General features: G+C 46.4%; 1 protein-coding gene across 18 annotated transcripts in view; it reads right to left on the bottom strand.

The window, feature by feature from the left end:
- The window catches only part of PLEKHA5 (pleckstrin homology domain containing A5), a 249,250-nt gene that overhangs the window by 192,829 nt on the left and 39,864 nt on the right, over positions 1-16,557 (bottom strand). The gene's annotated exons all lie outside the window — the stretch shown is intronic.

Raw genomic sequence — 16,557 nt, 5'->3', positions numbered from 1 at the left:
CTCTTGCATGTTGGCACTGCCTCCGGAAAGCCCATTAGATGAGCACACAACAGATTCATACATGCCCAAGGGAGGCCCCAGTACAAAATGCAGGCCTTCTGGTAGTCCTTAAGATGGCCTTTCTCCAATTTTTGGTCATTGAGAAAGCCCTGAAACATTCTTTGGGAAACCCCAGAAGAGGCACGATTGTGCTGAAGATTATTAGGAAACATTGGTCCATGCCCAATGGTCCATGCCCATTGGGGCCCCCTCCCCTTCCCACCCCCTCCAGGCCCATCACTGGCCATTTGGGGGGGGGAGGGGACAGATCAACATGACCTTGTATGGTTATGAAATAACCGGAGTCCAAGGGCATCTTTAAGGCCAACTAAGTTTTAATCTTGGTGTGAGCTTTTGTCTGCATGCTCACCCCTAGAATCAAATTTTGTTGGTCCTAAAGGTGATATTGGGCTCTAATTCTGTTCTGCTGCTTCAAACCAACATGCAGTCAGACCTGAATCTACATAGATGGCCACAGGACCCGATAAAGGCTTAACACATTTTTAAAATAAATGGAAAATTAATCAACTCCCACCCATTCAGGACCGTCAAGGAATCCCAGCGTTTCACAAAACCCTGGCTGAGAAAGCCTGATTCAAGGCTTAATGCTTAGAGCAGGGGTAGTCAAACTGCGGCCCTCCAGATGTCCATGGACTACAATTCCCAGGAGCCCCTGCCAGCGAATGCTGGCAGGGGCTCCTGGGAATTGTAGTCCATGGACATCTGGAGGGCCGCAGTTTGACTACCCCTGGCTTAGAGGAACAAGTCAACTCAGTTTTGGTCTCCTGGCCTTGCCTCATCAAGCGTCCTGAGCTTTTAAACCCCTGAATGGCTTGAAGACTGAAGTTTGCATTCTAGGGATCCTTTCGGGGAGCAGCTGTTTCCAACAGCTTACAAGAGAAGACAATTTGGTTCGAGGCCAGCCACGGAACTGAGCAAAAGCCGGCAATGTGGTTTAAACCACTTATTACCTGCTTTGCTTTGGTGCTCCATCACCCTGGCAAAAGGTTCCTATGAACTGCAGTCTTCAAAGAGATTCCAAACCCCCAGTAGCGGTTTCATTTCGCCAAGGAAACTTCATCTCTCTATTCAGGCTCTTCTTTGAAGCGACACGCCGTGGTCTTCCGATTAGGGGCGGCAGCTGTACTTTAAGCCCAACGAACAGCACGCTCTCAAAATGTATAGGGAGAACGTGAGCGAACTCAATTAACAAACAGCCCAGCAGCAGTGCAGGGGTAAAAATCTACATTATTCTGGCACTCAATTCTGCACCGCCATTTATCTGCCGCTTGTGAAGTAGCCACTGGAATGGACAAGCACAGATGGGAAAGCTGGGGTAACGATAACTATAACATTTATCGTATATAGCCCAAGGCCATTACAAAGCAAGGAAACCTGGGGTAGTGATGGGGAATTCACAAATTCACAGCTTTTCTCGCCAACAGACAAAAAAGCCCTTGGATTTAACACCCGTCCCCAGTTACAAATTCAGGGGAGAACGGATTGCACACCATATTGGCAGCTGATAACTTGGCTTAAAGATACAGAAAGGGGGGGGGGGAATACAGTTAATTATGAAAGGGGAGAGAAAGGCAAACTCCTCTTGTATTCCACGCAATCCGCACAGTAAAGTGTTAGCTAAAACATAAAAGTGAGGCTCCGAACTTCACATGACGGCCAATCAATGAAATACAAGGATTTCCATGGGCTGCAATTTGCTTTGTCGGTTCCCATTATCTGAATAAAGATGACAGTTCCGCTTTAAGGAATTGGTTTACATGCACAACATGAATCTCCCAAAAACCTTTCATTCTTTTGAAAAAGTGCTTTGTTAGGGAATGGAACAACAGCACAAAGGTATGGAGGTGCCTTCGCTCGGTACGTGGAGGAAGGTGTGCACAACGCTTTTCTTCCGGAGATCATTTGGGGGAGGGTTAATGGCTTCAAGCAGATTTAGCTGCATTCTTCTCTCCCTCCCTTATTTTAATTCTGATGGGGTTTTTAAAAGAAAACTGTAATTTCTGCATTTTTGTTTATCTTGCTAATTGGAACGTCTTGTGACCTTGCATCCTGGCATTGTAGAGAAATGGAAACACTTTTTTGCAGGGTGTTTAAAATGTGAAATCTGCTGCCAGAGGAGACAGTGATGGCCACAGACAAGAACAGTCCAGTCAACAAAGATAAAAAATGTTTTAAAAAGGGATCAGACATATTCTTGGAAGATAGATGTACTACTAGCCATGATGACTAAACAGAATGGCAATAATAGCTTTCACAAGAATCATAGAATAATAGAGTCATGGGTCATCTAGTCCAATCCCCTGCACTATGCAGGACACTCACATCCCATCTACTGTAATCTGCCACCCCTTTGCCTTCCTGACCATTGCTCCTCCAATGCAACAAACCATCCTGAACAAGAATATTAACCCTTCCCTTCTGCACTGGTTTATATCTCCCTTCTTCAGATGCACTTTGGGGTGCCAGGTGCAACTCCAATCCATGTTTTGGGGGGGGGGGTGAAGCCTGAGTTGGACAGAGTTTGGGGAGGAGAGGTCCTTCACTGGGGCACAAGGCTTTAGAGTCTACCTACCAAAGTGGCCATTTTCTCCACGTGAACTAATTTATGTTGATGAACATCACTTGTTCTAGAAGGAGATCCCCATTCACCTGCTGGAGGTTGGCAACCCACCTCATTGGCAACCGCTTTAAAGACACAAGCAAGGATTACAAACTGTTGGGAGACCCTACCAGACTCTTCCCGGAGCAAGTCTCCCATTTTTGACAGCAGCACTCCAACAAAAGAGGGAGATTATCAACAACTGCCATATATCTCTATTGCAACCTTTCTCATCTTTTTTAACGTTGAGAAACCCCTTCAGGATTAGAAAAACAAAACAAAACACAGAAGTGGTGTGATTGTGCAGAATGTGGTTGGGAAGCAGAGCTGTGCATACGCCCACCCAAGGCCTCTCACCTTCCCACCCCCTCCATCCGCCCACCCATCCATCCATCCATTAATTTGTTCATTCATTTGTTGTGCTGCCACTCCTAGCCAGCTAACCTGCAACTGCTTATAAAATATATATTAAAAATTAAGTAACTCCCACCTGATCTGCAAAATGCATGGGAGTAAGCTGGCAACCTTTGCAACCAAAGCTAGAGAGCAGGAAGAAATTATGGGATGAAACTGTTGGCTGGGGGGGGGGACCATAAGTGCAGCAGTGAAATCTATCAAAAGGTTTTCCAGGACCAAAACTCACTCTGATGAAACACAAGGAATTTCTGACGCTGCCTGAAAGCCTGGCGACTTCCAAATGAAAACATATAATCGGATCGCCAGAATATACAGGTGTGGGAAATTAATATAGGCCTTGGAGTGAATAAGACAAACCGGAGAATAGAAATTAGATGCAAGCAGCTGATTTTGGAATTTGGAAAGGAGATACGAACCCTTATTTCACAGCTCTCCTTTTCAAAAGCAAGGGGAACAATTGCATGCCCAAGAGCTTGTGTACAAGATCATTGTGTTCCCAAACCGCCCCTTAATTAGCTTTAAACTTGGATTTTCTCGAATCCAGGTAAACAATCTGCAGTTCGTCCCCAGATGGTGAAGCAGGGCTCTTTGCCAAAGGTGGAAAGAATGACTGGGAAATCAACAGCGGGCTTTCTCCATCGTGGCTCCCGCCTTGTGGAATAGCATGTCCGGGAAGGCCAGGAAAGCTCTCACTCTCCTGGCCTTCTGGAAACTCTACACAACCAAACTATTCAAGATGCCTTTTCCGCACAAGTCACAGGGTTGTGCTGCACATAAATGGCTTGACAATGCTTTAGGACAGTGGTCCCCAACCTTTTTGAGGCTGGGGACCGGCGGCAACAGGGAGGGCGACTGGTTCAGTTACCAGGGCCCCCATAAACCCTTTGGCCTCCCCTTTTGACCTTCTTCAGTCTGTGGCCCCCTACAAATGTGCCAGGGCTCACCCGGGGGGCATCTGCCCCCCGTTGAGAACGGACGCTTTACGTTATCAAAAAGCATCCATTTGAGCAGAGCAAGTAAGTGACGCTCAAGGACTAGCGTCCCACAAAGTATCTCAAATCGGCATCTCTGTTACTTCAAGAACAGCTTGGCTCACGTCCAATTTCTTCAGACCCAATCATCCATTTTAAAAAACAGGAATATAATCGATAATAATTATCATAATGACCAAGATAACCAATGGTCAACGCGGTCATCATTCAAACGGGAATATAAGCCACCTCCCGGATGAAGCCATTCTTCTAACCTCAGTTATTGCTCTGCAAATTGCTTTAGGATGCTTAGGGCTGATCCTGCGTTGAGCAGGGGGTTGGACTAGATGGCCTGTATGGCCCCTTCCAACTCTATGGTTCTATGAAATAAATGGTGCCTAAGTAAAGGTAAAGGTATCCCCTGTGCAAGCACCGAGTCATGTCTGACCCTTGGGGTGACGCCCTCTAGCGTTTTCATGGCAGACTCAATACGGGGTGGTTTGCCAGTGCCTTCCCCCCGTTTACCGTTTACCCCCCAGCAAGTTGGGTACTCATTTTACCGACCTCGGAAGGATGGAAGGCTGAGTCAACCTTGAGCCGGCTGCTGGGGTTGAACTACCAGCCTCATGGGCAGAGCTTTCAGACTGCATGTCTGCTGCCTTACCACTCTGCGCCACAAGAGGCTCTTAAGTACGGAATGCAGAAATGGCTTCATTACAGTCAGTCTAAGCTGTGCTTTAAGGGTCAGAGGCAGCAATTAAGGAGAGTCCACAGCACCAGCATCCCCACCACCACATCCACAGCTGCAGTCGAGGCACGAACTGATGGAAGAACGCCTAAGCTTCAAAGGCAAGATGATAAGTAAGGAATAACATGGCTTGCTAGTTCCTTGTAGCACTTTCCCTTATCAAAGGAGCATCAGCTCAGACTAAAATTAAATCCTGCCGCCATCTATTCTTCACCCCCAGCTTGTTTTTCCCCCGTGCTAAGAACTCGGGCAAGAGCTATTTTGGATTATATTGCAAATGTCACGAAACTGAACGCTGAGCCTGACTGGGGACTAAAGGACACGAGGAAACAAAGGAATATATATTGAAACCGAAGGAGCAGATGAGGATAACGTGGGACGGTGGCAGAGATGACTGAGAGGGAAGCTGCTTCCGGTCAATTCTAGAAAACCATCATGGTTGGCATGCCGCAGCTCCCAGGAAAATCAGATTCCCCAAATTGCCTGCGTCTGTTGATAAACCCCCATGAAAAGTTGGCAGAGTACGAAATCTGAATTTCAGAACAGCAAAGGGATTGTCACCACGAACACTTCTATCAGTCAGCACAATAATTGGGGCTTCTGCCTTCAGCTATAATCCAGCGGATGAGTGTCGTTTACAAGGTACTCCTCAACGGTATGGCAGAATCTCAATATTGAGATGTCAATCACCACAACCCCCCTCTAAAGCAATTACTTCTGTTAGAGCTAGCTGCTGCGTGGGACTGTATCTGCGTGGGACCATATCTGTGGGACCACCTCTCTCATTATTCCCCCCATAGGATGCTACATTTGAGCAAGAAAAATCTGCTCGGGGTCGCCGGCTCCAAGGAAATCAAACCGGCCTCAACCAGAGACACGGCCTGCTTAGACCTGGCCCCCGTCTGGTGGAACGCTCTCCAAAATGAAAACAGAATCCTGCAGGACCCTGGACAGTTCCGCAAAGCTTGTAAGAGGAGAGTTGTTCTGTACGGCCTATAGTTGAGGCCAAAAGAAATGTCCTTCTGTCTGGCCCTGGCTGAGAGGATTGTGACTTACCTGCATAGTGCAGGGGGTTAGCCTAGATGACCCAGGAAGTCCCTTCCAACTCTGTGATTACATGTTGTTCATCTCAATAACCATACTGCTCTAGTAAACAAAGCAGTAGAACTGGTGTCTGTATTAGTTATGTTGCTTTGGTTTCTTCTCCCCTTCCAGTTACCTCATAGAAACAGTGAATGCTGGTTCAACAACCAACAATTCGGATATGCGCCAGTCCCCTTCTCTCGGTCACAACTGGGTACCTGTGTCTACTTAATTCAGATTCTTGCTTAAAACTTTCTCCCCCCCCCCCCATGCATATCTCTATTCAACTTGTTTCAACCACTGATGAAAGATGATAATTTCGCAGCGTGGAGGCAGGCTTACTGTGATTCCTGCAGAGCTCCAGACACCCGCGGATGGGCACCCAAGGGCTTGCCAGACGTAGCGGTTTTAAGGAAAGAGCTCTGAGCACATGTCTACGACAAACACACAGTTTGACATAAAATCCGGCGGGTTCCTTGAAACAAAAGCGAGTTTAAAGAATGAGGGAATTGTCTTTTTGCAGCCTATTGTTCCTTCGGGTTTGCTTAAAATTCCAACCGCGGCACTTCCGAGCCACGATAACAGAAAGCCAGTCCGTTTGAAGTGATTCCCAGCGCCTCGGAGTTAAGTTTTTAATTAAAAAAAAAAAGTTCTTCCATGCTGCTGAAGAAAACCTAGAAGCCGCCATTGTCCCTGACTTTCCAGGGCTCCATTTTGCTTGGGTGCATCCCAATCCCAACAGGAGCGCTCCCCAAGAAATGTTGCATAGTATGGTGCTCAACGGGGTGACTCCCAGAGTCAACCATGCTACGGCTCCTCACATGCCAAGCGCGGCACGGCACGAGCTTTTGCAGCCATCTGCCTACTGCAGACGAAGTGACCTCACAGCTGCCTCCAGCGAGGTGGTCCAAGCCCCCTTTCCACTTCATGAATCTGACAAGCCTAAGACGGACTGCAGGTGATCGGGCCAAAATAAACCTTTCAGATTCTTTAACTTGGCCCGACTGGATTCAATGGGGCGCGTTTCCAAGGCGAAGATCGATTGTGCCCACCCATGCCATAACCCTTCTGTCAGACTCGGGGTTGGGTTGGAGTCTGGGGCTATCTGTTTCTCCAGAGTTCTTTGAGTAGGGTTTGCCCTGGGAAAGAATCTCAGAAAAGAGTACAGGAGGGCTTGTTTGTTTGTTTTACAGCACCCTCTTCCCTCTCCTAGGTGTAAACTGCACGGAGCTTTTATTCCAACCCCAGATCGATTCAGTCCCTGCCCTCTACACAGAATGTGATTTTAATTTTCCTTCTGCAGCAAGAAGGATTGATCCGGAGTGACCCTACCTTTATTGTGCGATATCTCAGACTGCTTTTAAGCCTGAATATCCAGCTTGGGAAAGAAAGCTCTGGATTGGGAAAGAACGCTCCGTGGTAGAGAACCTCTGATAGGCTACACCTGGTCATGTGACACGCTTGCCTTAAAGGAGAAGCCCCTAATTTCTCTCAATTTCTCTCCGTCCTGGATTTTTCCTCCCTCCTCTGCCGTTTTCGATCCTCTCCCCCCCCCCCTTCAAGAAAAGAAAGAGGCTCCCTGCCTGGCTCCTCTTCCCCCCCCCCTTCAAGAAAAGAAAGAAAGAGGCTTGGCTCCCCCCCATCTTCTGAGCCTCCCTAACCACGTGCAGAAGACTTTCCTGTTTCAATGGAGAGGGGGGGAAAGGAAGACCCAAGTTCAAAGCGATCTGAATTCAACAGGATTGACAATGGAATAAAGAAAGTAAGTGCAGACTCTGCCCTACTCTCTCTGTTTCCCGTAGGTGAGGTCTCCCACTTTTTAATACGCTGCCTGGGGGTGGGACAACTCCAGCTTTACCCACTCCCTCTATCTTGAGGGGTGGGCCTACTAGGCCCAAATAGGCAGCTCACTGCCTGATATCCCATTTTTCCTGCCCTTCCTCCCTGAGAAGTCTGTAACTCTCCAGATGTCCTTGGACTACAATTCCCAGGAGCCCCTGTCATCTGTATTTCAAAATGTATTGCTTCCATAGCAATGCCTTTCCAATACTAAGGAAACTTCTATAGATGTTTGAACATAAGGGACTCATTTCCAATTAAAGCTGCAAGGGAGTTAAGGTGGCTAGAAGGTAATTGCCAGTAATGGGACTTTGGCTAGAATACAGGAATTAACTCAGCTAATCTTGCAGGCTGCTCCATGGGATCTCCCGTAACCACAAGCGTTCAAGGTCTCCTCTTTTCATCTCAGCCACATATACTTTGATTAGTCATGCCATTCCAGCCCTTGAAGTTCCTACCTGTCAATTAAAACACTGAAGGGTGATTTGGAACGTGAAATAGTGCGCAGAGCTATGCGCCCCCCCATCTCCCCCCCTTTCTTACTCTCTTTGGGCTTCTAGATTGGAAATGCAGGAGGACAGACGCGGAATTGACATCTCAAGAACCCGAAAAACTGAGCAATTGAGAAAAGAGCCAATTTTCAATCATAGGCTAAAGAACAATTTTTTTATTATTATTTTGCGACCGCCAGCGCTTAAAAGGCACTTGAAAGAGAAGGCATGCGTCTCAGACACGAGACTTTGAGCGCGATGAATTTATTAATACTACATCCGCTCTTATCTGTCCAACGATTTCCTCGGTTTTGCCCACGGAATCCCAGAAACGTGGGTTGGCAAGAGAGAGGGAATCTTACCAGCCAGAGGAGTAAAAGCGCATGCAGCCATTGTGTGAATACCTGATTTTGACAACTTCTGCAAGTAACTCCAAGAAATTGTCTGACAAAAGACGTCTATCAACCAACTAGAGACCTGGAACCGTCTCCCACCCCCAAACTAGGCACAGGAGAGACACGGAGATTCCTGAAGCTGAAAATACTCCCAACCGAATCGAAAGCCGCAGTTATCGCAGCGAACCGTTATGCAGATGTACCACAAATTTGTACTTGTACCTCCCTGTTCATTGTAAACCACTCTGAGCCGCCGGGGAGGGCGGCATAGTATAAGAAGCATAATAAAAATAAAAGTGAAAAAAATTAAGATCTCGCTGGCATTTTTAACGGAGCTTGTGGCCTAACCACACAGTGTTGTTGGGCTGTGCTCACATTGACTGATATGCAAACGTGTGGACTCCTTGTGCAAGTTTTTACGGCTAAGAACTGTCTCCTTCAAGAGGGTCCTTCATTAATCATTTCTTGTCTCAATAATGCCTTTGATTCCCCCCCCTCCCAAGCGGGTAAAGGACGTGCACAACCTGCATTTGAAACAAGAGGCAGCGACCGAAACCTACCAAGCCCCAAAAAACCCAACTGGGAAATCATTTTAAATGACCTTGCACAGAGAGAGAGAGAGAGAGAGAGAGAGAGAGAGAGAGAGAGAGAGAATTGCCCCCCCCCCCTACATTCTGCTCAAAAAAAGGTACCTGTGTGCTGAGCCACAGCCAGAGGTGCTACTTAGAATCACAGAATCATAGAGTTGGAAGGGAACTCATGGGTCATCTAGTCCAACCCCCTGCACTCTGCAGGACTATACTTGAAGTGTGTTCTGCTGCTAACTGTGGCAACCATTACACAAAATACCACAACCTTTCCGAATTGGCTAGGAGCAGACTAACTCTCTTTACAATTAAAATAAAATAATTAATCCATATTTTATTTGCATACTGCCCCATCCCTGTTAGCTTGGAGCAGTGGAGAACATGTTAAAACCATACATGGTAAGTGACTAAACAATAAAACAACAGGATGTCATTAAAAACCACCTATTATTGTCCCCCTATGGGGGTTCGTCAGAGTTCGGAGGGGTCCCTGTCGGTGAAAGCTTCAAGGAGGGAGGCCAGAATCTCACAATGTCAATGCCTGGCCTCAACCTTAGGCCTGGCAGAACAGCTCAGATTTGCAGGCCCTGGGGAATTTTGTGAGATCCCGGAGGGCCGACGGAATCAGCAACGTCTACTGGGCCTCCCAGAACCTCTGCCCATGAACTGAATTTTTGAACTGACCAACCATGGGATAGTTAACATGCTTCTGGTTGAAGACCCCATGGAAGATCAAGACACCCGTGCTCTGCATTCCTTTCCTTGATCCCACCACAGAGTGATGGAAACTTGGAACTAGCTTTGTCATGCATCAATTCTGTCTTCCTGAGGTAGGCTCCTCAATCAAGCACCAATCGGAACTCCGCTAAAGGAATAAACCCTCAGGGGACTTGGGACAGAGAGTGGTGCAGCAGTTAAAATTGTCAGGCTGGAAAAGCCTTTCTCAACTTTTTGAGAAAACCCTTAACCTTCTTCTGGCTTCGAGAAACCCCAGAAGTGGTGCAATCATGCAGAATATGGTGGGAAGCAGAGCTGTGGACACGCCCACCTGGGGCCCCTCCTCTTCCCACCCCCTCCAGGTCTGTCATTGGCCATTTGGGGGGGCACAGCTGGTCAACAAGACCATATATGTTCATATCACCTGATACATTTTAAAAATATATAAACAATAAATTAACTCCTGCCCATTTGGGAAACCCTTCCAGGGCCATCAAGAAATCTCAGGGTTTCACAAAACCCTGGTTGAGAAAGCACTGGGCTAGAATCTGAGTTGGGCACACAGTAAGTCCCAGAAAAATATAATTGGGAGAAAAAAAAAACCCCTGGGAAACTTGGGTTCAAATTCCTACTCTGTTATGGAAACTTGCTGGCTGAACTTGGGCATAGCAGTTCTGTCAGAGCTCTCTCGGCTTAAACTACCTCACAGGATGGTTGTGAGGCTAAAAACGGAGGCAAGCTACGGAGGCAAGCTACTGTTGTAAGCTACTTTGGGATCCCAGTGCAGCAAAAGGTGTGATAAAAATTAAGTAAATAAATACGCAATTTTCCTTCCCGTTTAGGCTGAGCATAATTTTAGCATGCACCATCGCTGCCTTTAATGTTTTAAATTACACCGCGTGATACACCTCGCGCAGAGTGCCCTCTCCAAGACGGGTGATGAGAAAGTGAAGAACCTGAGAAACGGATGCTATTTAAAGCATTTCCTCACCAACTCAAACGAACGTCCCAATTAAAACAGGAAAAGGCAGCCAAAAAAGTTCATCTGTACTCATCAAAATGCTGGGCCAGTCTTCCTTCGCTGATCCTCACTCTGATCCTCACATTTTTTCCCTTCCTTCATGAAAACCTATTGTGTGTTGCTACAGGCTGCCATGCTTAAAGTTGGCCAAAAGAGAAGCCCTGCTTCTTCTGAGATCACAGGTTATACCCACACCTGTGTGTCTCCAAGAGGGTTCGGAGGGGCTCAAAAGCTCAATTCATCCTTGGGCCTTCTGTGACTGATCCTGGCCACAGCACAGCAATTGGAATTATGTCACCAGTAGTTAAGCAGGCCAAGAGTCCCTTCCCATCCTCGAGGGAAGAAAATGTAAATCTACATCAGGGGTGGGCAAACGGTGGCCCTCCAGATGATCATGGATTACAATTCCCATGAGCCCCTGAGAATTGTAGTCCATGGACATCTGGAGGGCCAACATTTGCTCACCCCTGATCTAGATCATCGATTGGTCTTGGCTCAATGACGCTCCAACCCCATAACAGAACTGCTGATACCTTACAAATAATCACACTCGCTAACCAGCGAGTAATTCAGATCCTCGGCAACGTATTTCGCATTTTCCTGTTTGTCCCCTTTCCTATTATACACCAGTCCTAAACAGCTGTGTTTTAAGATTGAATTTGCAGGGTTGTTTGTTTGTTTGTTGTTGTTTGTACAGTTTTTCCTTTCGTAAGTACCAATTCGTCTTTGTGTACTTATTGACGCCATTTATCATCCACCTTTCTCGTTGAGACTTGAGGCAAACTGCACGATTATAAAAGCAAAATGCAATAAAGTATAATATACGGAATAAGCAACCAGATTGCACCGTTAGAGAAGCCTGGAACAGGATAACAGGGCTGATAAAAACAACGGCAGCTCAAAATTCCACCTGTTACGTGGAACTGCCTTGCCTCCTCATGCCCTCCTTCCCTCTAATTCCTACAAAACACTGGGGTGGGGGGTCCTGAGGATTGATATGAGAGGACCTGCTTCAAAGAAGGGAGAATCAGTGGAATCTACTGGCTTAGTGTGGATCCAACTCAGCAGAAGGGGGAAGGAAAAATAAAGAACTGTCTAAATTTTCTTCATGTTGTTATTGTTATGTGCGAAGTCGTGTCCGACCCATCGCGACCCCATGGACAATGATCCTCCAGGCCTTCCTGTCCTCTACCATTCCCCGGAGTCCAATTAAGTTTGCACCTACTGCTTCAGTGACTCCATCCAGCCACCTCATTCTCTGTCGTCCCCTTCTTCTTTTGCCCTCGATCGCTCCCAGCATTAGGCTCTTCTCCAGGGAGTCCTTCCTTCTCATGAGGTGGCCAAAGTATTTGAGTTTCATCTTCAGGATCTGGCCTTCTAAAGAGCAGTCAGGGTTGATCTCCTCTAGGACTGACCGGTTTGTTCGCCTTGCAGTCCAAGGGACTCGCAAGAGTCTTCTCCAGCACCAGAGTTCAAAAGCCTCAATTCTTTGACGCTCGGCCTTCCTTATGGTCCAACTTTCGCAGCCATACATTGCAACTGGGAATACCATAGCCTTGACTAAACGCACTTTTGTTGGCAGGGTGATGTCTCTGCTTTTTAGGATGCTGTCTAGATTTGCCATAGCTTTCCTCCCCAGGAGCAAGCGCCTTTTAATTTCTTTGCTGCAGTCCCCATCTGCAGTGATCTTGGAACCCAGGAAAATAAAATCTGTCACTATCTCCATTTCTTCCCCATCTATTTGCCATGAATTGAGAGGGCTGGATGCCATGATCTTTGTTTTCTTGATGTTGAGTTTCAAGCCAACTTTTGCACTCTCCTCCTTCACCCGCATCAACAAGCTCTTTAGTTCCTCTTCACTTTCTGCCATTAGAGTGGTATCATCTGCATATCTGAGGTTGTTGATATTTCTCCCTGCAATCTTGATCCCAATTTGTGACTCCTCTAATCCCGCATTTCTCATGATGTGCTCTGCATACAAGTTAAATAGGCAAGGCGACAATATACAGCCTTGCCGAACTCCTTTCTCAATTTTGAACCAGTTAGTGATTCCATGTTCAGTTCTCACTGTTGCTTCTTGACCTGCATATAAATTTCTCAAGAGACAAATAAGATGCTCTGGTATTCCCATCTCTTTAAGAACTTGCCACAATTTGTTGTGCTCCACACAATCAAAGGCTTTAGCATAGTCAATGAAGCAGAAGTAGACGTTCTTCTGGTACTCCCTAGCTTTCTCCATGATCCAGCGTATGTTGGCAATTTGATCTCTAGTTCCTCTGCCTCTTCGAAATCCTGCCTGTACTTCTGGAAGTTCTCGGTCCACATATTGCTGGAGCCTAGCTTGTAGGATTTTGAGCATAACTTTGCTAGCATGAGAAATTAGTGCAATGGTGCGGTAGTTTGAACATTCTTTGGCATTGCCCTTCTTTGGGATTGGAATGTAAACTGACCTTTTCCAATCCTGTGGCCATTGTTGAGTTTTCCAAATTTGCTGGCATATTGAGTGTAGCACTTTTACTGCATCGTCTTTTAAGATTTTGAATAGTTCAACTGGAATGCTGTCACCACCACTAGCTTTATTGTTGCTCAGACTTCCTAAGGCCCATTTGACTTCACATTCCAGGATGTCTGGCTCCAGGTCAGTAACTACCCCACTGTAGTCATCAGGGATGTTAAGCTCGCTCTTGTATAGTTGTTCTGTATAATTTTTCCACCTTTGTTTAATCTCTTCTGCTTCTGTGAGGTCCCTACCATTTTGGTCCCTTATCATACCCAACTTTGCATGAAACGTTCTCTTCATATCTCCAATTTTCTTGAAAAGATCTCTGGTCCTCCCCATTCTATTATTTTCTTCTATTTGTTTGCACTGTTCATTTAAGAAGGCATTCTTATCTCTTCTAGCTTTTCTCTGGAATTCTGCATTCAATTGGGTGTATCTTTCTCTTTCTCCCTTGCCTTTCACTTCCCTTCTCTCCTTAGCTATTTGTAAAGCTTCCTCAGACAGCCATTTTGATTTCTTGCATTTCTTTTTCTTTGGGATGGTTTTAGTTGCTACCTCTTGTACAATGTTGCGAACCTCAGTCCATAGTTCTTCAGGCACTCTGTCTATCAGATCTAATTCCTTAAATCTATTTGTCACCTCTACTGTGTATTCGTCGGGGATATGATTTAGTTCATACCTGAGTGGCATAGTGCTTTCCCCTACTTTCTTCAATTTAAGCCTAAATTTTGCAACAAGAAGCTCATGATCTGAACCACAATCCGCTCCTGGTCTTGTTTTTATTGACTGGATAGAACTTTTCCATCTTTGGCTGCAGAGCACATAGTCAATCTGATTTCTGTGTTGACCGTCTGGTGATGTCCATGTGTAGAGTCGTCTCTTGGGTTGTTGGAAAAGAGTGTTTGCTATGACCATTGTATTCTCTTGACAAAATTCTACCAGCCTGTGCCCTGCTTCATTTTGTACTCCAAGGCCAAACCTGCCTGTTATCCCGGTTATCTTTTGGCTTCCTACTTTAGCATTCCAATCCCCCATGATGATAAGCACATCATTTTTTGGCGTTGCTTCTAGAAGGTGTTGTAGGGCTTCATAGAACTGATCAACTTCATCCTCTTCAGCAGCAGTGGTTGGGGCATAGACCTGGATCACTGTGATGTTGAATGGTTTGCCTTGGATTCGAACTGAGATCATTCTGTCATTTTGGGGATTGTATCCCAAGACTGCTTTTCCTACTCTCTTATTGATTATGAAGGCTACTCCATTTCTTCTGCGAGATTCTTGTCCACAGTAGTATACCTGATGGTCATCTGAATTAAATTCACCCATTCCTGTCCATTTTAGTTCACTGATTCCTAAAATGTCGATGTTCAGTCTTGTCATTTCTTGTTTGACCACGTCCAGCTTACCTTGATTCATGGATCTGACGTTCCAGGTTCCTATGGAATAAAAATCTTTACAGCATCGGACTGTCTTTTCGCCACCAGTTACTTCCACAACTGAGCGTCCTTTCGGCTTTGGCCCAGTCGCTTCATTCATTCTGGCGCTACTCGTACTAGCCGTCTGCTCATCCCCAGTAGCACATTGGACACCTTCCGACCTGAGGGGCTCATCTTCCGGCGTCATATCGTTATGCCTATTGGAACTGTCCATAGAGTTTTCATGGCAAAGATACTGGAGTGGTTTGCCATTTCCTTCTCCAGTGGATCACCTTTTGTCAGAGCTCTCAGCTATGACCTGTCCGTCTTGGGTGGCCCTGCACGGTATAGCTCATAGCTTCACTGAACTACGCAAGCCCCCTTGCCACAACAAGGCAGCGATCCTTGAAGGGGGAATTTTCTTCATAGGGATAATTAAAACTACAGCCCTTTTCCCAGGATAAAAGGTGGGGTAAGGCTATATGAGCAGCCTTTCTCAACTTTTTTACCATTGTGAAACTCCCTGAAACATTCTTTAGGTTTTTGAGGAACCCCAGAAGTGGCATAATCATGCAGAATATGGTTGGGAAGCAGAGCTGTGGACACGCCCACCTGGGGCCCCTCCCATTCCCACTCCCTCCAGACCCATTATTGGCTTGCTATTATTCGTCCACATCTTGCTAGATAGGTGTCTCACCCCCAGGACTACCATCCTCCAGGTTAATCTTGAGACAGCCAAGATTTGTTCCTCTGGAGATATTGACTGCTTTGCAGGGTGGTCTCTACGGCACTAGACCCGGCCGAGATCCCACCCCTCCACAAACCCCCCCCTCCCCGGACTCCAGCTACAAAATCTCTCTGTGTTTCCCAGCCCAGAACTGGCAACCCCACGCATCCTGCAAGTCCTATAATCTACCTGCAAGATTCAGAAAGCAAAAGATAAAGTATTATAAATTATCCGGGCTTAGAACAATTAGATGAGCCTTTGACTCCTCTTGTAAAAAGATTCTGGTCCTCTACAAGTGCCTTCTGAAAGAATGGATTTGTATCTGCACTATTTGTTTCAGAATAAGTTGTTGTTGTTATTCAATTTATTTCCTACCACTTCCGAAGCCGGCTTGTGGTGGGTTACAGTGTCCATTAAAAACCCATTAAACCCCCAATTAAAATATCTAATAACCCAGAACATGGTGGAAAACCCCACCACCACCCATCCCCACTACTGGAGGGGCGAGGAAGGAGATCAAGATAACTCAGTCTGCTACTCACACCCGGGGGGGGGGGGGGGGGGGCGGCATCGATCTTCCTTGTGGAATGTCCATTCCCCTAATCCAGGGATTCCTAATCAGGGTTCCGAGGAATGCTGGGGTCCCCAGAGGTTATGTAACCTTTCCCAGAAGTTCAGAAGGCCAGTGACATCACTAGATGTCGCCGGAGTCCACTTCCCCTGTTGCTCAACAGGCCTGATCTCTTTCCCCTACAACAGAAACGGTAAACGCTCGATTGATTGGCAGGTTCCCGCATCTTACTCCATGTCCACTTCCCCGAAGGTGCGTGTCACCACCTCTGGGGTTCCTCAAAGCCTGAAAAAAATTTCAGGGGTTCCTCCATGGTCAAGAGGTTGAAAAAAATCTGCCCCAACCTAAAGAAAAGACCCGTAACAAATGCAACTGCGTTCCTGCATTGTATGGTAATACTGTTCAAACAAAGACAA

This window comes from Paroedura picta, chromosome 5 (genome assembly GCF_049243985.1).
Source record: "Paroedura picta isolate Pp20150507F chromosome 5, Ppicta_v3.0, whole genome shotgun sequence".
In the NCBI taxonomy this organism is placed as follows: domain Eukaryota; kingdom Metazoa; phylum Chordata; class Lepidosauria; order Squamata; family Gekkonidae; genus Paroedura; species Paroedura picta.
The sequence above is the reverse complement of the archived record's forward strand: the minus strand, read 5'-3'. Positions and strand labels throughout refer to the sequence as shown.